Raw genomic sequence first — 15,438 nt, forward strand, 5'->3', positions numbered from 1 at the left:
TAGCCTTGCATCAATCCCAAACTAATCCCACTGCCCCGCTTTCTCCCTATAGCACTGTATCAATTCCAATCTAATCCCACTACACTGCTCTGTCCCCATAGCCCTGTATCAACCCCAAACTCATCCCACAGCCCCGCTCTCACCCCATAGTCCTGTATCAATCTCAAACAAATCCCACTGCCACGCTCTCTCCCCATAGCCCTGTATCAATCACAAACTAATCTCAATGCCCCGTTCTCTCCCCAAAGTTCTGTATCAATCGCAAACTAATCCCACAGCCCCGCTTTCTCCCCATAGCCCTGTATCAATCCCAAACTAATCCCACTGCCCCGATTTCTCCCCAGAGCACTGTATGAATCCCAAACTAAACCCACTGCCCTGCTCTCGAATCATAGCCCTTTATCAATGCCAAACTAATCACACTGCCCGCTCTCTCCCCGTAGCCCTGTATCAATCCCAAACTAAACACACTGCCCAGCTCTCTCCCCATAGCCCTGTATCAATCCCAAACTAATCCCACTGCCCTGCTTTCTCCCCATAGCACTGAATCAGTCCCAATCTAAACCCACTGCCCTGCTCTCTCCCCATAGCCCTGTATCACTCCCACACTCATCCCACAGCTCTGCTCTCACCCCATAGTCCTGTATCAATCTCAAACAAATCCCACTGCCACGCTCTCTCCCCATAGCCCTGCATCAATCACAAAATAATCCCACTGCCCCGCTCTCTCCCCATAGCCCTGTATCAATCCGAAATTAATCCCACTGCCCCGCTTTCTCCCCATAGCACTGAATCAATCCCAATCTAAACCCACTGACCTGCTCTCTCCCCATAGCCCTGTATCAATCCCAAACTCATCCCACAGCTCCGCTCTCACCCCATAGTCCTGTATCAATCCCAAACTCATCCCACAGCTCTGCTCTCACCCCATAGTCCTGTATCAATCTCAAACAAATCCCACTGCCACGCTCTCTCCCCATAGCCCTGTATCAATCCCAAACTAATCCCATTACCCCGCTCTCTCCCCATAGCCCTGTATCAATCCCAAATTAATCTCACTGCCCCGCTCTCCCCATAGCCCTGTATCAATCCCAAACTAATTCCATGGCCCCGCTCTCTCCCCATAGCCCTGTATCAATCGCAAACTAATCTAAATGTCCCGCTCTCTCCCCAAAGCCCTTTATCAATCCCAAACTAATCCCACTGCCCCACTCTTGTTATGTTCATTAATAACTTGACATTCTTATTATGAACACAGCTAGCTTCTAGCTAGTCATTTATTCAGTACACGTTCTCTAGGTACAGTATCTGTAGAGATGCAGCATGTGTGCTCCTGTGTGCAGGCTGCCATCTTGACTGTTGCCTTGTGGGTAGCCTAGCCTCATGGGTAATGTAGTCTTAATATATACACAGCTGGGTAGTGTAGTCTTATACATACAGCTATATACAGCTCTACTGCTCCACCTAGTGTCCACCACAGAATGACATGTTATTGATCAATACATCCTCCTTTCTTTGAGGTTTAACCAAATCAATATCAATCAACTTTCAAGAAAACAATAAAGATAATATCAGTAACACTTTTGTTAGTGCTCTATAAACATAAACATTTTCAAAACAGTCAACACATTTTCAAAGCTTTACATTGTACTCAAAGATTAAGTCTATCAGGCTCTTTTACTTCATGTGTGGATCTTCTCAACACGGGTAAGTCTGATGTGTCTTCATGAGATTGTTCTGGCGGTGAATGACAAGATGCAGTTGCGGCATTGTCATCAATCTGCTCTTGTATAGATCGAGGTCTCCTTGCGATCTTTGCTTGGAGAGGGTTTCAGTGTTTCCTTCACTCTTCATGCCATAACTCTCAATGTACTCAATGCACTCTCGAAAAACTGCTGGCAGCTGGATCCCATCATACAGCATAGTCCTCTCAGCAGCCTCGGCTAATGGAACACCAAAGATTGGCCTGAGGGAAGAAGGAGTACCCACCGGAACTGCTTCCTGCTCTGGTGCAGGCTTCTTTTTTTCTTTTTCTCTTTCCACTGCTTAACAACATCTGCTGCGGTTATATCTTTAGACTTTTTCTCCTTGTGTTTTTCCTCTTTGTGCTTTTCTTCCTTTGGCTTCTCTTTGACCTTAAAGTCATTTTCTTTCTTCTTGGAGAAACTAGGCTTTTTGAAGACATGGATACCCTTTGGCCTTTTCATCCTTGATGGGCTCTCTGCTTCATCACCTGAGTCATCTGGTCTGCTTATGGCACAGTTTATATGGTAGACTCTCTTGACCAGTTCTAAGTCTTCACAAGCTTTGTCACCTAGTATCGAATCAAGTCTTTCAGCCACAACAGAAAACATGAGATGATGCACTTTGTCTTTGACTGTCACTTTAAGTCTGCATACACCTAAGCTATCTATTTTCTGTCCATTATAGCTCTTCAGTAGTACTGACTTTTTCTGTATTTTGGGCTTTACTTTCATATTTTTTCTGTCACTCATACTGATTAAGTTTGCTTTTGCCCCAGTGTCCAGTTTCAATGTAACTAATGCTCCATTTATCTGCAGTGGGATCATCCATTTGTCCACTTTTACTGCATTGACTTTATGTTCAGCATTGTCCATTTCTGAGGGCTGCACATTTTCTGTATCTTTTTTGATATCGTCACATGACACCATTCCTACAAAAAATGTCTCACTTAAATCAGTGTCCTCAATCACATTAACTTGTTGCCCTTTCGTTGTTTTTACTTTTGAAAAGCATTGTTTGGCAAAGTGATTCTTTCCATTACACTTTGTGCAATTTTTTCCAAATGCTGGGCATTATCTTAACTGGTGTTTGTAACCACAGCGTTTACAATTAAAAATTTCATCCTCCGATTGCTTTTCATTTCTGTTCTGTCCACGTTTCTTCCCCTTGTAGGACACAGCACTGGCAGCAGCATTTTCACCCATTACAATTGCATCATTATTGATTTCACTGAAAGTCTTCGCGTGCTTTCGAGCTAGCTCGCTGGCTTGGCATATTTTCACTGCATTTTCCAAAATTAGTTCGGTTTCGCTCAACAGACGTTCCCTGACTTTTTTATCATGAATACCTAACACAATCTGGTCACGAATCATGGATGATTTCAGCTCAGAGAAATTACATGTCTGTGCTTTCAGTTTCAGATCAGTTATAAAGCTATCAAAAGTCTCATTTTGTTGCTGTGTCCGAGAACGGAAGATGTATCTTTCATACGTCTCATTCTTTTTGGGAGAGCAATGTGCATCAATTTTTTTTAGCACATCTTCTCATTTTTCTCTGTTCTCCGCTGGATTAAATACAAATGTATTAAATACCTCCATCGCCTGTGGGCCTGCAACCATAAGCAGCAACGCTATCTTCCTTGCGTCTGGCTTCGTACCGAATCCGATGGCTGCAATGTAGAGTTCGAATTGCTGTTTAAAAGTCTGCCAGTTGCAGTCGATTTTTTCTGTGAGATTCAAACGCTCTGGTGGCTTCAAATTCTCCATGTCGCTTTTCACAATTTTCAGCAGATCTTCACCATCCTGGTACCATGTTATGTTCATTAATAGCTTGACATTCTTATGATGAACACAGCTAGCTTCTAGCTAGTCATTTATTCAGTACACGTTCTCTAGGTACAGTATCTGTAGAGGCTTCCATCTTGACTGTTGCCTTGTGGGTAGTCTAGCCTCATGGGTAATGTAGTCTTAATATATATACAGCTGGGTAGTGTAGTCTTATACATACAGCTATATACAGCTCTACTGCTCCACCTAGTGTCCACCACAGAATGACATGTTATTGATCACTACAACTCTCTCCCCAAAGCGCTGTATCAATAGCAAACTAATCTAAATGCCCCGCTCTCACCCCATAGCCGTATCAATCCCAAACTATTCGAACAACCACACACTCGCCCCATAGCCCTGTATCAATCCCAAACTAATCCCAATGCCCCGCTCTCTCCCCATAGCCATGTATCAATCCCAAACTAATCCAACTGCCCCGCTCTCTCCTCATAGCCCTGTATCAATCCCAAACTAATCTCACTGCCCCGCTCTCTCCCCATAGCCCTGTATCAATCACAAACTAGTCTAAATGCCCCGCTCTCTCCCAATAGCCCTGTATCAATCCCAAATGAATCACACTTCCGCATTCTCTCCTCATAGCCCTGTATCAATCCCAAACTAATCCCATTGCACTGCTCTCTCCCCATAGCCCAGTATCAATCCCAATCTAATCCCACTGTCCTGCTCTCTCCCTATAGCCCTGTACCAATCCCAAACTCATCCTACAGCCCCGCTCTCACCCCATAGCCCTATCTCAATCCCAAACTAATCCCACTTTCCCTCTTTCTCCCCATAGCCCTATATCATTCCGAAACAAATCCCACTGCCCCGCATTTTCCCCATAGCCCTGTATCAATCCCAAACTTATCCCACTGCCCGCTCTCTCCCCATAGCGCTGTATTAAACCCAAAACATTCCCACTGCCCCAAACTCTCCCCACAGCCCTGTATCAATAGAAAACTAATTCCACTGCCCCGCTCTCTCCCCATAGCCCTGTATCAATCACAAACTAATCCCACAATCACACTCTCTCCCCATAGCCCTGTATTAATCCCAAACTAATCCCACTGCTCTGCTTTCAACCCATAGCCCTGTATCAATCCCAAACTAATCCCACTGACCCGTTCTCTCCCCAAAGTTCTGTATCAATTGCAAACTAATCCCACAGCCCTGCTTTCTCCCCATAGCCCTGTATCAATCCCAAACTAATCCCAATGCCCCGCTCTCTCACTATAGCCCTGTATCAAATCCAAACTAATCCCACTGTCCCTCTCTCACTCCCCATCACCCAGTATCAATCCCAAACTGATCGCAGTGCCCCTCTCTCTCCTCAAAGCACTGTATCAATCCCAAACTAATCCCACTGCCCCGCTCTCTACCCATAGCCCTGTATCAAATCAAAACTAATCCCACAGCCCCGCTCTCACTCCCCATCGCCCAGTATCAAACCCAAACTAATCCCACTGGCCCTCTCTCTCTCACCATTACCCTATATCAAACCCAAACTAATCCCACTGCCCCACACACTCCCCATAGTCCTGTATCAATCCCAAACTAATCCCACTGCCCCAGTCTCCCACCATAGCCCTGTATCAGTCCCAAATAAATCCCATTGCCCCACTCTCTCCCCATAGCCCTGTATCAATCCCAAATTAATCTCACTGCCCTGCTCTCCCCATAGCCCTGTATCAATCCCAAGCTATTCCCACTGCCCCGCTCTCACACCATAGCTCTGTGTCAAACCCAAACTAATCCAACTGCCCCTCTCTCACTCCCCATCGCCAGTATCAAACCAAACTAATCCCACTGCTGCTCTCTCACTCCCCATCGCCCTGGATCAATCCCAAACTAATCCCATGGTCCCACTTCTCCCCATAGCCCCGTATCAATTCCAAAATTATCCCATTGCCACGATCTCGCCCAGAGCCCTGTAAAAATCCCAAACGAATCCCACTGCGCCGCTCTCTCCTCAAAGCCCTGAATCAATCCAAAACTAATCCCACAGCCCACTCTCCCCATAGCCCTGTATCAATCACAAACTAATCCCATAACCACACTCTCTCCACATAGCCCTGTATCAATCCGAAACTAAACCCACTGACCTGCTCTAACCCCATAGACCTGCATTAATCCAAAATTAATCCCACTACCCTGTTTATCCTCATAGACCTGTATCAATCCCAAGCTAATCCCACTGCCCCGCTCTCTCACCATAGATATGCAGTAAACCCAAACATATTCCACTGCCCCGTTCTCACCCTATAGCCCTGTCATTCCCAAACTAATCCACTGCCCCGCTCTCTCCCCATTGCCATGTATCAATCCCAAACTAATCCCACTGCCCCGCTCTCACCACATATCCCTGTTTCAACCCAAACTAATCCCACTGCTCTGCCTTCACCCCATAGCCCTGAATCAATCCCAAACTAATCCCACTGCACTGTGTTCAGCCCATAGACCTGCACCAATCCAAAATTATCCCACTGCCCCCTCTCTCCCCAAAGCCCTATATCAATCCCAAATTAATCCCACTGCACAATCACAACCACAGAGACCTGCATCAATCCCAAACAAACACCACTTCCCCGCTCTCTCCCCATAGCCCCGGATAAATCTCAAAATACTCCCACTGCCCGGCACTCTCCGCATAGCCCTGCATCAATCCCAAACTAATCCCACTGCCCTGCTCTCTCTCTGTAGCCCCGTATCAATCCCAAACTAATCCCACTGCCTGCTTTCTCCCCATAGCACTGTCTCAATCCCAAACTAAACACATTGCCCTGCTCTCTCCCCATAGCCGTGTATCAATCCCAAACGCATCCCACAGCCCCACTCTCACTCCATGGCCCTGTATCAATCCCAAACTAATCTCACTGCCCCGCTCTCTCCCCATAGCCCTATATCAATCTGAAACAAATCCCACTGCCCCGCTCTCTCCCCATAGCCCTGTATCAATACCAAACTAATCCCACTGCCTTGCTCTCTCCCCAAAGCCCTGTATCAATCACAAACTAATCCCACTCTCCCGCTCTCTCCCCATAGCATTGTATCAATCCCAAACTAACTGTGAGACCGCACCTTGAGTATTGTGTGCAGTTTTGGTCACCTTACCTGAGGAAGGATGTTCTTGCCATGGAGGGATTGCAGCGAAGACTCACCAGGCTGATACCTGGGATGGCAGGAATGACGTACGAGGAGAGATTGTGTCAATTGGGCTTATACTCACTGGAGTTTAGAAGATTGAGAGGGGATCTCATCGAAACGTATAAAATTCTGTCAGGTCTGGACAGACTAGATGCAGAAAGGATGTTTCTGATGGCCGGGGCGTCCAGAACCAGGGGTCATAGTCTAAGGGTAAGGGGTAAGCCATTTAGAACTGAAATGAGGAGGAATTTCTTCACCCAGAGAGTGGTGAACCTGTGGAATTCTCTGCCACAGAGGGCGGTGGAGGCCAGTTCATTAAATATATTCAAGAAAGAGTTGGATATATTTCTTGAGGCTAAAGGGATCAAGGGATATGGGGAGAAGGCAGGGACAGGGTACTGAATTTGGATGATCAGCCATGATGTCATTGAATGGCGGAGCAGGCTCGAAGGGCCGAATGGCCTACTCCTGCTCCTATCTTCTATGTTTCTATGTTTCTAAGTTTGCACTGCCCCACTTCTCCCCATAGCACTGTATCAATCCCAAACTAATCACATTGTCCCGCTCTCTCCCCATAGCCCTGTTTCAATCCCAAATTAATCCCACTGCCCCACTCTCTCCCGAAAGTGCTGTATCAATCACAAACTAATCTAACTGCCCCGCTCTCTCCCAATAGCCCTGTATCAATCCCAAACTAATCCAACAACCACATTCACTCCCCATAGCCCTGTAATAATCCCAAACGAATATCATTGCCCCGCTCTCTCCCTGTAGCCCTGTATTAATCCCAAACGAATCCCACTGCCCCACTCGCTCCCCATAAACCTGTATCAATCCCAAACTAATCCCATTACCCCGCTGTCTCCCCATAGCCCTGTATCAATCCCAATTAATCTCACTGCCCCGCTCTCCCCATAGCCCTGTATCAATCCCAAACTAATTCCATGGCCCCGTTCTCTCCCCAATGCCCTGTATCAATTGCAAACTAATCCCACTGCCCCACTCTCTCCCCAAAGCGCTGTATCAATAGCAAACTAATCTAAATGCCCCGCTCTCATCCCATAGCCCTGTATCAATCCCAAACTATTCGAACAACCACACACTCGACCCATATCCCTGTATTAATCCCAAACTAATAGCACTGCCCCGCTCTCTCCCCATAGCCCTGTATCAATCCCAAACTAATCCCAATGCCCCGCTCTCTCCCCATAGCCATGTATCAAACCCAAACTAATCCAACTGCCCCACTCTCTCCTCATAGTCCTGTACCAATCCCAAACTAATCCCATTGCACTGCTCTCTCCCCATAGCCATGTATCAATCCCAAACTAATCCCACTGCCCCGCTCTCTCCCCATAGCCCTGTATCAATTGCAAACTAGTCTAAATGCCCCGCTCTCTCCCCATAGCCCTGTGTCAATCCCAAACGAATCCCACTTCCGCATTCTCTCCTCATAGCCCTGTATCAATCCCAAACTAATCCCATTGCACCGCTCTCTCCCCATAGCCCTGTATCAATCCCAATCTAATCCCACTGCCCTGCTCTCTCCGGATAGCCCTGTACCAATCCCAAACTCATCCCACAGCACCGCTCTCACCCCATAGCCCTATCTCAATCCCAAACTAATCCCACTTTCCCTCTTCCTCCCCATAGCCTTATATCAAGCCGAAACAAATCCCACTGCCCCGCATTTTCCCATTGCCCTGTATCAATCCCAAACTTATCCCACTGCCCCGCTCTCTCCCCATAGCGCTGTATTAAACCCAAAACAATCCCACTGCCCCACACTCTCCCCACAGCCCTGTATCTATACAAAACTAATCCCACTGCCCCGCTCTCTCTCCCCATAGCCCTGTATCAATCACAAACTAATCCCACAACCACACTCTCTCCCCATAGCCCTGTATCAATCCCAAACTAATCCCACTGCTCTACTTTCACCCCATAGCCCTGTATCAATCCCAAACTAATCCCACTGCCCCGTTCTCTCCCCAAAGTTCTGTATGTAATGATATCATCAAATAGTGATGTTATTTGCCTGTTTGATTATGATGCCTTACCAGCATGTTTGCATATATTGATTACTTATGCCTGACCAGCAGAGGTCATGTGACAGAGACAAGCAGTTTGGTTTAGTTTCAGTTTCGTTCTAGATGCATCACTAACATGATGTCTCCTGTGATGCAGTTAATTTACTGAACAAACTTTAGATTAAAAGACATTCTCTTTCATAAATGTCTTGTCATTGAACCCACAAAGAAATCAATACATCAGCTCCTGAAGTGTATCACAAGACTATCCATATGATCTATGAGCACCTGGAGGGAGTTGATGCATCAATGGATGATATCATAGTGTGGGGAACCACGAGAACTGAGCATGACGAGAGACTGAAAAAAGTGCTGGAAGCAACAAGGAAAACAAACCTGAAGCTGAATAGAGAGAAATGCCAGCTCGGGGTGACAGAACTGACATTCGTGGGAGATATCCTTAGCAGTGAGGGCGTCAGACCCGAACCCAGAAAGGTGTCCGCCATTGAGAATATGCCAAAGCCACAATGCAAAAAGGACGTGCAGAGGTTTAATGGAATGATCAACTACATGGGTAAATTCATATCCAACCTCTCAGAAAAGATGGCGCCACTGAAAAGACTAACTGAAAAGAACATAGAATGGGAATGGAATCATGAGCATGAGAAGTCATGGAGCGATCTAAAGAAACTGCTCACAGAGGAACCAGTTCTGAGGTTTTATGACCCAGTGAGACCCATCAAGATATCATCAGATGCATCACAGAGTGGGCTCGGTGCCGTTCTTCTGCAAACATATGACTACTGGCAACCTATTGCATATGCATCGCGCTCAATGACAGACGCGGAGATGCGATATGCTCAAATAGAAAAGGAGTTGCTCAGCATCACATACGCCTGTGAAAGATTTCACCAGTTTGTGGCAGGACGAGCAATCAGTGTAGAGACTGACCATAAGCCCTTGATTGCATTGTTCCAAAAGCCACTAAATAGCTGTCTGCTTAGAATACAAAGAATGATGATCAGGCTGCAATGCTATACACTGAATGTTGCGTACACGCCGGGTAAGCTTATGTATACAGCAGACACGTTGTCCAGAGCTGTTGACCCAAATGAGCCCGCAAACACCACAATGGATGAAAAAGTGAACGCCTACGTGGACATGATCACAAGTGCACTGCCCATAGCAGATGCAAAAATGGAGCTCATAAAGACTGAGACGAACAAAGATGAAACAATGAGACGACTGAGAAAAAGCATCTTGGATGGATGGCCCAACATGAAGCAAGACTGCTCACCTGACATGGCAGAGTACTGGAACTGCAGGGCGGAACTATCAGTGGTCAAAGACATCATCTACAAAGGAAGTAAAATAGTGATCCCAAAGAGTCTGAGAAAAGAGATGCTAAAAAGGATCCATGGAGGACATCTGGGAATCGAAAAGTGTAAGAAAAGAGCACGAGAGGTGATGTACTGGCCACGAATCAACCAAGATGTGACAAATGAGGTGTCAAACTGCACAATATGCCTGAAATATCGAGCAAGCAATCCGGTAGAACCACTAAAGCCACATCCAGCACCAGACAGACCTTACCAGAAGGTAGGCGCTGACCTATTCGTATGTCAAGGGAAGGACTATCTTGTAGTCACAGACTATTACTCCCTGTATCCAGAGGTTTGTAGACTGCACACCACCACTGCACATGCTGTGATAACATGTATGAAAGCCATATTCTCCAGACATGGCATGGCAAGCGAGGTCTTCACAGACAACGGACCTCAGTTTTACAATGCAAGTTTCCGACACTTTGCCAAAGAGTGGGACTTTGTCCACACAACGTCAAGTCCTCACTTTCCACAGTCCAATGGTCTAGTGGAAAAATCGGTCCAGACAGTGAAAAGACTGATGTACAAGGCAAAAGACAGTGGAACTGACTTCTACCAGAGCATGCTTGTATACCGCACAATGCCGCTCGAGTGTGGTAAGTCACCAGCCCAACTCCTTATGGGCCGTCGGCTAAGGTCAAACCTACCCATCCCGGAGAACCTCCTGAAAACAAAAGAGGGGGAGAAAGTGAGGAAGTTCAAAGAGCAACAGAAAGAAAAGCAAAAGTACTACTATGACAGAGGAACACAAAACCTACCTGAACTCCACACTGGTGACCAAGTAAGGTTCAAAGACAAAACAAACACATGGACTCAGAAGGGAACTGTCCTGAGTGAAGTTCAACCAAGATCATACACCATTCAGACAGATGAGGGTGCTGTTCTGAGAAGAAATCATCGAGATCTTCTCATGGGACCAGCCACAGCAGGTCAAGAGACTGATACTGTTGAACAACCTGATCACACAGCTGAGAACACATCATCTGAGGCAACAACTCAGATTCAAGGACAATCAATCAGAAAATCCTCAAGACACGTGAAGCCTCCTGAGAGACTCATTGAGCAAATTTAAGGACTATTGTTATAGAAGGAAGTAATGTTATCTTATTTTTTCTTCAAGTTCTAGTGTAGTTACATATTTCATGTGAACACACAAAGCAAGGTTAAAAAACCTTGATCATGATAATGATAATGTAAGTTCATTAAGTGTTACAGTTAAAATGCAGATTAATACAAAGAAAACATGTTGTTAGTTAAAAGTAAAATACTTTTGTTTTAACAAAGGGAGATGTAATGATATCAGCAAATAGTGATGTTATTTGCCTGTTTGATTATGATGCCTTACCAGCATGTTTGCATGTATTGATTACTTGTGCCTGACCAGCAGAGGTCATGTGACAGAGACAAGCAGTTTGGTTTAGTTTCAGTTTCGTTCTAGATGCATCACTAACATGATGTCTCCTGTGATGCAGTTAATTTACTGAACAAACTTTAGATTAAAAGACATTGGGCTAGATTTTCAGTTGCTTGCGCCAGCAGTTAGCGCCTTAAGAGAAGTGATTTTCGGGCGCTATGCGTGTAGCGCCCGGGCGCAGCGCAGTTTGCGCCCGCCCCAAATTAAGTTGCCCGTTAGCGCCGGCGCAAAGTTTAGCGGCCGCCCGGATGCGCGCGCAGAAAATGACGTCACATCCTCGTGCAACGCCCTTTGGCCGCCCCGAATACAAACTTCAGTCGGACCGCCCCATTGTGCGGCTGGCGTCCAGAGCGTTTGTAAAATGGAACGCAACACACCCTGGGGAGTGCAAATTAAAGGGCACTCCTCCTGCACTATAAAAGGCAGTCTGCATGTGTTGTGTCGAAGGATCCAGTGTGTTGTTGTGAACGGTGTATCATCATCATCATCATCATCATCATCATCATCATCATCCTCCTCCTCCTCCTCCTCCTCCTCCCTCTGCCTTTGAAAAAAACACAAGCACCCTTCCCCTTTAAGAGCTCACTGGCACCAGAGTGTCTGCCGGTGTTGCGCTCTGCACCGCCAGCTTAGCGCCTAAAGATAGTAGTGGAACGCCTCTTTTAGCGCTCCACCCGCCTCTTTTAGTGCTCCACCAACCTCTTAGGGCGAAGCCACTGAATTTCCGGCAACGGGGCGCTACTTTGGGGCGGGCGCTAACTTCGGGCGGGCGCTAAGGTTAGCGCCCCAAAACTGTCTATACTGAAAATCTAGCCCATTCTCTTTCATAAATGTCTCGTCATTGAACCCACAAAGAAATCAATACACTGTATCAATTGCAAACTAATCCCACAGCCCCGCTTTCTCCCCATAGCCCTGTATCAATCCCAAACTTATCCCACTGCCCCGCTCTCTCCCCATAGCCCTGTATCAAATCCAAACTAATCCCACTGCCCCTCTCTCACTCCCCATCGCCCAGTATCAATCCCAAACTGATCGCACTGCCCCTCTCTCTCCTCAAAGCCCTGTATCAATCCCAAACTAATCCCACTGCCCCACTCTCTCCCCATAGCCCTGTATCAAATCCATACTAATCCCACAGCCCCGCTGTCACTCCCCAATGCCCAGTATCAAACCCAAACTAATCCCACTGTCCCTCTCTCTCTCATCATCACCCTATATCAAACCCAAACTAATCCCACTGCCCCACACACTCCCCATAGTCCTGTATCAATCCCAAACTAATCCAACTGCCCCGTCTCCCAATATAGCCCTGTATCAATCCCAAATAAATCCCATTGCCCCACTCTCTCCCCATAGCCCTGTATCAATCCCAAATTAATCTAACTGCCCGCTCTCCCCATAGCCCTGTATCAATCCCAAACTAATCCCACTGCCCCGCTCTCTCCCAATAGCCCTGTATCAATCGCAAACTAGTCTAAATGCCCCGTTCTCTACCGATAGCCCTGTATCAATCCCAAACTAATCCCACTTCTGCATTCTCTCCTCATAGCCCTGTATCAATCTCAAACTAATCCCATTGCACCACTCTCTCCCCATAGCCCTGTATCAATCCCAATCTAATCCCACTGCCCTGCTCTCTCCCTATAGCCCTGTACCAATCCCTAACTCATCCCACAGCCCCGCTCTCACCCCATAGTCCTATCTCAATCCCAAACTAATCCCACTTTCCCTCTTTCTCCCCATAGCCCTATATCAATCCGAAACAAATCCCACTGCCCCGCATTTTCCCCATAGCCCTGTATCAATCCCAAACATATCTCACTGCCCCGCTCTCTCCCCATAGCGCTGTCTTAAACCCAAAACAATCCCACTGCCCCACACTCTCCCCACAGCCCTGTATCAATACAAAATTAATCCCACTGCCCCGCTCTCTCCCCATAGCCCTGTATCAATCCCAAACTAATCCCACTGCTCTGCTTTCACCCCATAGCCCTGTATCAATCCCAAACTAATCCCACTGCCCTGTTCTCTCCCCAAAGTTCTGTATCAATTGCAAACTAATCCCACAGCCCCTCTTTCTCCCCATAGCCCTGTATCAATCCCAAACTAATCCCACTGCCCCGCTCTCTCCCCATAGCCCTGTATCAAATCCAAACTAATCCCACTGCCCCTCTCTCACTCCCCATCGCCCAGTGTCAATCCCAAACTAATCCCACTGTCCCTCTCTCTCTCATCATCACCCTATATCAAACCCAAACTAATCCCACTGCCCCACACACTCCCCATAGTCCTGTATCAATCCCAAACTAATCCCACTGCCCCAGTCTCCCAATATAGCCCTGTATCAATCCCAAATAAATCCCATTGCCCCACTCTCTCCCCATAGCCCTGTATCAATCCCAAATTAATCTAACTGCCCGCACTCCCCATAGCCCTGTATCAATCCCAAACTAATCCCACTGCCCCGCTCTCTCCCAATAGCCCTGTATCAATCGCAAACTAGTCTAAATGCCCCACCCTCTCCCCATAGCCCTGTATCAATCCCAAACTAATCCCGCTTCTGCATTCTCCCCTCACAGCCCTGTATCAATCTCAAACTAATCCCATTGCACCGCTCTCTCCCCATAGCCCTGTATCAATCCCAATCTAATCCCACTGCCCTGCTCTCTCCCAATAGCCCTGTACCAATCCCTAACTCATCCCACAGCCCCGCTCTCACCCCATAGCCCTATCTCAATCCCAAACTAATCCCACTTTCCCTCTTTCTCCCCATAGCCCTATATCAATCCGAAACAAATCCCACTGCCCCGCATTTTCCCCATAGCCCTGTATCAATCCCAAACATATCTCACTGCCCCGCTCTCTCCCCATAGCGCTGTCTTAAACCCAAAACAATCCCACTGCCCCACACTCTCCCCACAGCCCTGTATCAATACAAAATTAATCCCACTGCCCCGCTCTCTCCCCATAGCCCTGTATCAATCACAAACTAATCCCACAACCGCACTCTCTCCCCATAGCCCTGTATCAATCCCAAACTAATCCCACTGCACTGCTTTCACCCCATAGCCCTGTATCAATCCCAAACTAATCCCACTGCCCCGTTCTCTCCCCAAAGTTCTGTATCAATTGCAAACTAATCCCACAGCCCCGCTCTCTCCCCATAGCCCTGTATCAAATCCAAACTAATCCCACTGCCCCTCTCTCACTCCGCATCGCCCAGTATCAATCCCAAACTGATCGCACTGCCCCTCTCTCTCCTCAAAGCCCTGTATCAATCCCAAACTAATCCCACTGCCCCGCTCTCTCCCCATAGCCCTGTATCAAATTCAAACTAATCCCACAGCCCCGCTCTCACTCCCCATCGCCCAGTATCAAACCCAAACTAATCCCACTGGCCCTCCCTCTTTCACCGTCACCCTATATCAAACCCAAACTAATCCCACTGCCCCACACACTCCCCATAGTCCTGTATCAATCCCAAACTAATCCCACTGCCCCAGTCTCCCACCATAGCCCTGTATCAATCCCAAATAAATCCCATTGCCCCACTCTCTCCCCATAGCCCTGTATCAATCCCAAATTAATCTCACTGCCCTGCTCTCCCCATAGCCCTGTATCAATCCCAAACAATTCCCACTGCCCCGCTCTCACACCATAGCCCTGTGTCAAACACAAACTAATCCAACTGCCCCTCTCTCACTCCCCATTGCCAGTATTAAACCAAACTAATCCCACTGCCACTCTCTCACTCCCCATCGCCCTGGATCAATCCCAAACTAATCCCATGGCTCCACTTCTCCCCATAGCCCCGTATCAATTCCAAAATTATCCCATTGCCACGATCTCGCCCAGAGCCCTGTAAAAATCCCAAACGAATCCCACTGCGC

The sequence above is a fragment of the Somniosus microcephalus genome, chromosome 13 (genome assembly GCF_052327205.1).
Source record: "Somniosus microcephalus isolate GS21.2 chromosome 13, FLI_Smic_1.0, whole genome shotgun sequence".
Taxonomy (NCBI): domain Eukaryota; kingdom Metazoa; phylum Chordata; class Chondrichthyes; order Squaliformes; family Somniosidae; genus Somniosus; species Somniosus microcephalus.